Source organism: Ixodes scapularis, unplaced genomic scaffold, assembly GCF_016920785.2.
Source record: "Ixodes scapularis isolate PalLabHiFi unplaced genomic scaffold, ASM1692078v2 PGA_scaffold1__304_contigs__length_218370807, whole genome shotgun sequence".
NCBI lineage: Eukaryota > Metazoa > Arthropoda > Arachnida > Ixodida > Ixodidae > Ixodes > Ixodes scapularis.
Window position 1 is genome coordinate 65943911 of NW_024609846.1, and position 7000 is coordinate 65950910.

A 7000-nucleotide genomic window follows, 5' to 3' on the forward strand; every position below is an offset into this window, starting at 1 on the left:
GCTAAGGGAAAACGGGGCCCGCTCTCGGTAGTTGGCACCCATCAGCCAATGTATTCATGGGTTTCAGCGGCCATTAGTCCCCTCTCTAATGCCCCTAAGGGCCCTGAGAGTATCTGTAATTGAATGAATAAACTATGATACATCTACAGAACACTTTATCCATCAGGCTGTTCCATGTAGATCACTTCGTCTGTCACACTAGCACCTACTAACGATATTCCGAAATTCCTGATACACTGCTGCAATTCAATACAATAAATCTGCATATTAAAGGGGGTACTGCTCTTATAGTTCACAGTGGGGTTTAAAAATGTGTCAGAATGTAAATAGGCTTGAAGTAAGTGGTGCCCCTGCGTTAGGGTACGTGTGCAAAGTGATTTGATCTTTTTAGCTGTCGCACACAGTTCTTAAAGGAAGTGATTTGATTCGAACCTAGTTGTCTATGTATTGATCAGTGAACCGAGCTCCAGAAGAAGACCTGGATAGTGTAACAGAATATGGTGCTTGGGAAGCAAGGCTTCCGAATATAAAAACTAGAGAGAATTTTAGGGGACCGTTTTTTGCACATCTGATAAAGTACGATGGGCCCTCCGGTACAAACTGCGCATATTCTATACTTCTGTAATAGCGCATGCGCAGTGCCTGACGGAGCGCCCATTGTACCGTATGGGATATGCAAAAATGATTTTTTTTTTAAACTCCCTACAAACACGTTGTGGTTACCATCACGGGAATTCCTCACGGTAGCAGCACCGTCTTCATTAGAATCCGCACTAGTCGATGGAGTTGAAGGGTCCTGAACCTGAAGCGGGTCGCATGTGATGTGCCGTCGCCCAAGAAACACGTCAAAGGTGCACGGAAACGTCAAAGTATACCTTTGACGTGTCCGTGCACGGCTCAAATGTGTCGTGGACGATGATTTCACTCCAAATACCTTGTGGCAGTTGGAGTACGGACACGCAACCAAGATACCATCGGTGATGTGGCCTTTCAGATGTTTTAGCGAGCCTCCCTTGTACGACAATCGACTTAAGCATAATGGCAAAGTGCACTGAAAAGTTTCCAAACTCCTCGAAGCAAACCGAACTTGCCCTTGGGCGTTCAAATGCCAATGACTTCTCAAAACATGAGACATGAGAGCAGCACACGTAATGAACTGGTGACAGCATCCTCCGTCCAAGAACGAAATAATTCCGAGAGCTGAAAGTGTGCTCATCGAAGTGTCTTGGGATGTTACAAGGTCGCCGGAAACGCGTTTTCCTCGTGTCGACGGGTAGAGTGGTCCAACTGGTTTCTCAATGAGACAGCGCCTTAATAATTTGGAACAAATCGGTGTGAACACTACCTTGACTATTCGTGATGACGTACGTAGATTTCAAAGTTCTGTAGGGATTGCTTTGTTGCCCATCGTTCCGTGATTAGATATCTCTTTCGCTGTCCCCATGTTTAAGATTCGTTTCGGTACTTTCTGGGCAATATAAAAAATGATTCAAAATCAATAGCCGTAAAAAATATCGAAATATGTCTTAAGCATTGCTATGTTGGGAATTTAGACTTTATTTAATTTGAATCGCCACATATACGTACAAATACCAATCTTCCAACACCTCTCCTCTGCATTGCCCTGGTGAGAATCGGTGATCCGATTACGGCACTTTTTTCAGGCTGTTGTTAAGCTATACAGAAAAAGTAAGAAGCTTAATAGAACTTTCTTAGTGTTTTAATAAAATGCAAATATATATTTATTTTGCCAACTTTTAGGCCGGGGTCAGAGCTCTCAGACCCCCCATCATACAAAAGACATGTGGGAAAATAAGCGCCAAAAAAACACGGACAAAGAGTAGATTGACAACGACACAGGGCGCACTCTCAACTGAATTTATTAGGAAAAAACACAAACTTATATACCAATGGGAGCACACTATCAGACACCACACGTCACGTTAGTCTCCGCCCAGACCACGTTTCAAATATTCAAACTCATTCGTAGACAGAGCCAATGATGTATCGCTAATGCATTTTTTACCCCTTCTCCTAATCTCAAATGCCTCGTGAAGCTCGCGTGACACTTTGTTTCTGTACCTCGCCAATATTTTTGTGCTGTCAAATGATGGGTCGCAAGTGCATCTTTTGCAATGTACAGCCAAATGCCCTGACGGTGTAGTTCTAGTTGAAGCGGCGTGCTCGCGGACCCGATCATTAATACACCTTCCAGTCTGCCCTACATAGCTTAAACCACACGTCATTGGTATTTCATAAACGATGGCGGTTGCGCAATCAGTGTACTTATTCCTGTGCTTGGTATGGCACGGGTCAGTTATCGGTTGTGGATCATTAATTCTCGTGCATAATCGCGACATTTTGTTGGGCGCTGAAAATACGACCGGGACATCATAGCGCCCAGCCACCTTCTTAAGGTTATGGGAGACACCGTGCATATATGGTATCACCACAGGCCGTACGTTGCTCTTTTCGCGCGGTGGTTTCTGCGTCCCCTTGAACTTCTTTATCAAGCTCCCAGCCACTTCGACCAATGAGCTCATTGGGAAACCCCCTTTTCGCAGACGATCTACTTGTCTGACAAAGCTATTGTGGGCGCTATGCAGGCAAGACTTTCTGAGAGACGCCTCCATACACGAGCTCGCGATGCCTCTCTTCACTAGCTTGGAGTGGCAGGAATTGAAGGGAAGGACCCCCTTCTTAGATCTAGGGGAGTACTCCCAACAAATGTGCTCACCTAGAAAACTTAGCTTGAGGTCAAGAAATTGTATAATTCCGTCTTTAGGAGTCCTCAGCTAGAAAACTTAGCTTGACCTCAAGCTAAGTTTTCTAGGTGAGCACATTTGTTGGGAGTACTCCCCTAGATCTAAGAAGGGGGTCCTTCCCTTCAATTCCTGCCACTCCAAGCTAGTGAGGAGAGGAATCGCGAGCTCGTGTATATAGGCGTCTCTCAGAAAGTCTTGCCTGCATAGCGCCCGCGATAGCTTTGTCAGACAAGTAGATCGTCTGCGAAAAGGGGGTTTCCCAATGAGCTCATTGGTCGAAGTGGCTGGGAGCTTGATAAAGAAGTTCAAGGGGACGCAGAAACCACCGCGCGAAAAGAGCAACGTACGGCCTGTGGTGATACCATATATGCACGGTGTCTCCCATAACCTTAAGAAGGTGGCTGGGCGCTATGATGTCCCGGTCGTATTTTCAGCGCCCAACAAAATGTCGTGATTATGCAGGAGAATTAATGATCCACAACCGATAACTGACCCGTGCCATACCAAGCACAGGAATAAGTACACTGATTGCGCAACCGCCGTCGTTTATGAAATACCAATGACGTGTGGTTTAAGCTATGTAGGGCAGACTGGAAGGTGTATTAATGATCGGGTCCGCGAGCACGCCGCTTCAACTAGAACTACACCGTCAGGGCATTTGGCTGTACATTGCAAAAGATGCACTTGCGACCCATCATTTGACAGCACAAAAATATTGGCGAGGTACAGAAACAAAGTGTCACGCGAGCTTCACGAGGCATTTGAGATTAGGAGAAGGGGTAAAAAAAGCATTAGCGATACATCATTGGCTCTGTCTACGAATGAGTTTGAATATTTGAAACGTGGTCTGGGCGGAGACTAACGTGACGTGTGGTGTCTGATAGTGTGCTCCCATTGGTATATAAGTTTGTGTTTTTTCCTAATAAATTCAGTTGAGAGTGCGCCCTGTGTCGTTGTCAATCTACTCTTTGTCCGTGTTTTTTTGGCGCTTATTTTCCCACGATGTACCAACTGGCCCATCTAAGCATTTTATACAAAAGACAGTCTGCAAACACGAGCCAGCGCCATATTCATGGTTCGAATGCCGCGTGCCAAGTTTCTTCCTCGAACTCATTACCATGCGGCATTCGACGCCCGGACCTCGCGGGCACTCGCGTTCGAATCTGTATGGAGACTGTCTTTTGTTTGATGTATAAACAGTGTCACCCGGCTTTAGGGGTGCCGAACATGTTTTCAAATCAAACTCTTAATTATTCTTATAGAAATTGAAATTTTGTGTGTGAGAAATACTTGAAACGTTAAGTATTCTGAGCTCTATATGCTCCGCAAAGAAATCTCTCATAAGAGCCCAAAATGTTTACTATGTTGTGCATGATATACTATTTTCGTGCATACCGTCAGTTTTACATTTAAAAAAACACCTAGTTTTTGATGTACATAATTAGACTAACCCCTGTAATTCAGTTTCACTGATGAAACAAAAAAAAAAAAACCTTTCGAATTTGTCTACGGATGCTGAATACCTGCTACACATCGAAAACATTCTGGTGAATTTATTGCTCTCATGTTGTAACTTGCTGCTGTTCCGTTATTACTTATTGGCACTCATGTGATATTACGAGCGTTAGTTTATATTCTAAATTTTCTACTATTCTAACGTGAACATAAAACATCACTTTCTAGGGATGTCGAATCTAGCACGTGACTGTCTCACATGTTCATTTCCTTATAAAAATTTACATGTGAAAGATGAAAAAGTTATCATCGAGGCTACTTGTTTCTCAACTTTACTTGATTTATTGTTAATTGTGAACCATGAGGAGTTTTTATTTAAGAGATTCTGCGTGGACATTATCAATAACTGGGAAGTCCACGGAAATAATAATCAGTCGTACACTGTCGCGTAAAACATTAAAGCGATGGAAAAGAAGCCAACAAAAAGCTTATAATATTCCCATTTCTTCATTCCAGAATGTGAACTCTGGGTCTGGGAAGGCTATCAACAATACCCTGACGCTAAAGCAAATGATGTTCCTCACAGAGGCGATACAATTATCAAAAAGAAGATCGCTATATGCAAAGACGAATACAATAAGCAATGCCCAAACCAAACGAAATACGAAATCTACAATAAAACTATATGCGGTTCGCTTCCAAAGAGACCCAAATAGACAGAACATTGACGAATCAAGAGACACAACATTGGACACTACGACAATTAGTTGAGAGTACGCTAGAATACGTACAATTAATTTTGTTGAGTTTCTAGTGTTTCCAGCCTGGAGGTATGCGCAAATAAATATATTTTAGCAGCTCAATGATTGTTTACTAAAAAAAAAAAAAAACACAGTAAACTGTTCTAAAAAAAATATATATATATTTAGACTCGTTTATTCTCAGAGTGCATTCATAAAAATGTTTATTTGCACAATAACATTATATGATAAAATAGATAGTCTGTATAACTTAGAACATGCATCCGAAGTTAGGATTGTTTTCTGTGATACATCCAAAAATATATATAAAAATGGCGTCTTGGCGAAGCTCTATTTAATTATTTTTACCTAACAGATGGAAGCGGTATGTGAAACAACCTAGATATTTTATTTCAATTCTATCGATTTCACGTTCGTCCTGCCCAATTACTTGGACACAAATCTGTTATGTATAAGGCTTGCAACGCCAAACCCACTACAGCGCACGCTACCATCTTATTGAACCAATGCAGCAGTGCCTAAATGTGCGTCGTCACAGCGGTCATTGTAGTTCTTGTTTGCTATCACCAACAAAACAACACGCAATGTGAATGCGCCGGCATTCACATTCACCTTCTTTCTTTCTGTGATTGGTTAAGCCGGTGATACTCACAAAGACAACGAGCGCTGTGACGATGCACTTTTGGTGCCGCTTGGTCGGCCTCGTCGGTTTGTAGCGTCGGCTGCAATCGGACATTAGGTGACACTGGGGTGACACTGATTGTAGTACCGCTCCAATTTGGTTGTCCAAGAACAAGCAAACGTAGCTCGTTGTATTGGAAGGGCGTGGCTTTGAGGTTCTTACACCACAGATCGGACATAGGATTAACGGAAACGTGACGTCTTGCAGCTGCAGAGAGGGTGACATGGTCAACGGTTCGAGCACGTCATCATTCTCTCTAGAGGCCCGTTCGCACAATTACGTTTGATTACGAACGAGTATTTGTGACCTCTTACGACGAAAAACCACAGTGGCATGCTGGCGCCACCTAAGAGATTTTCCTGGAACTGCATCTCACTAGAGCGAAGGTGTTGCTCTATTTACGAGATCAATTGTACGTACTATCTATGAGCAGTGTTCGTTGTGAACTTTGTCAAAAGTGTTTGAAATAAACAAATAAATAAATAATTGTGCCCGAATAAAAAAGGAATTTTTCTATCGCTGGGCCCTTAGAGAATGCGTCAGCTTGACCGTTGGGAAACGCTACACACGTCCCCCTCTGGGCTAAAGCTGATCGTTTCATTTTCCTGCTTTGGTTTTCTCATTTGACTTTCTCTTTTGCTTCCTCTATTTGTTGCCGGCTCTTTTTGGCTTTGTTTCGGGTTTAGTGTTAGCGTTTCCCAAAGGGGGACGTGTATGGTGTATCCCAAGGCTCCATGCTAACGTATTCCCTAAAACTCCACCAATGCATCTTCCTTTAATTCTATTTTCCCGGCGAAGCGAGTTCGCCGAGCCCGCTTCGCGCCCAGTCTCTGTCACACGCAGACCCGCGTCGGCTTGCCGCTTTTTGCGCCCCGTTTCGGCCAGCCGAGCTATGCGCTGCTTCCGCGCCTCAGTCTCGTTGCACGATTAGCAGCGGCATCCGCTGTCTCACGCTGCTTCGGCTGTTCATCGGTTTCCTGCGCGCGCATTGGTTTCCGCCTCATGACGTCGCCTCCCTCTGGCCTTTGTCCTCCACTAACCTGCTCCTCTCTACGCGGCGCGCTTCCATTTACATGCACTGTTTTGTCCGCAGACGCACGCCGTCAGCTTTTCCCTGTCACGTTACTTCTGATGCTAGCGCATTAAAAGGAAGCTGAAAAATGTATTTTGAAAACTGATATAGTGGTTGATTCTAGCGTAGTTTTATCCCGTGAATCTGAAGATCACGTTCGTTTTCCAGGAAGATGCAACTAAAAGTGAAAAAGACGAAAAACCCAAGACCTGTCGTAACGTCATAAGAGGATCTTTTTTGCCGCCAAGCACGTGCCGCTGAGGAC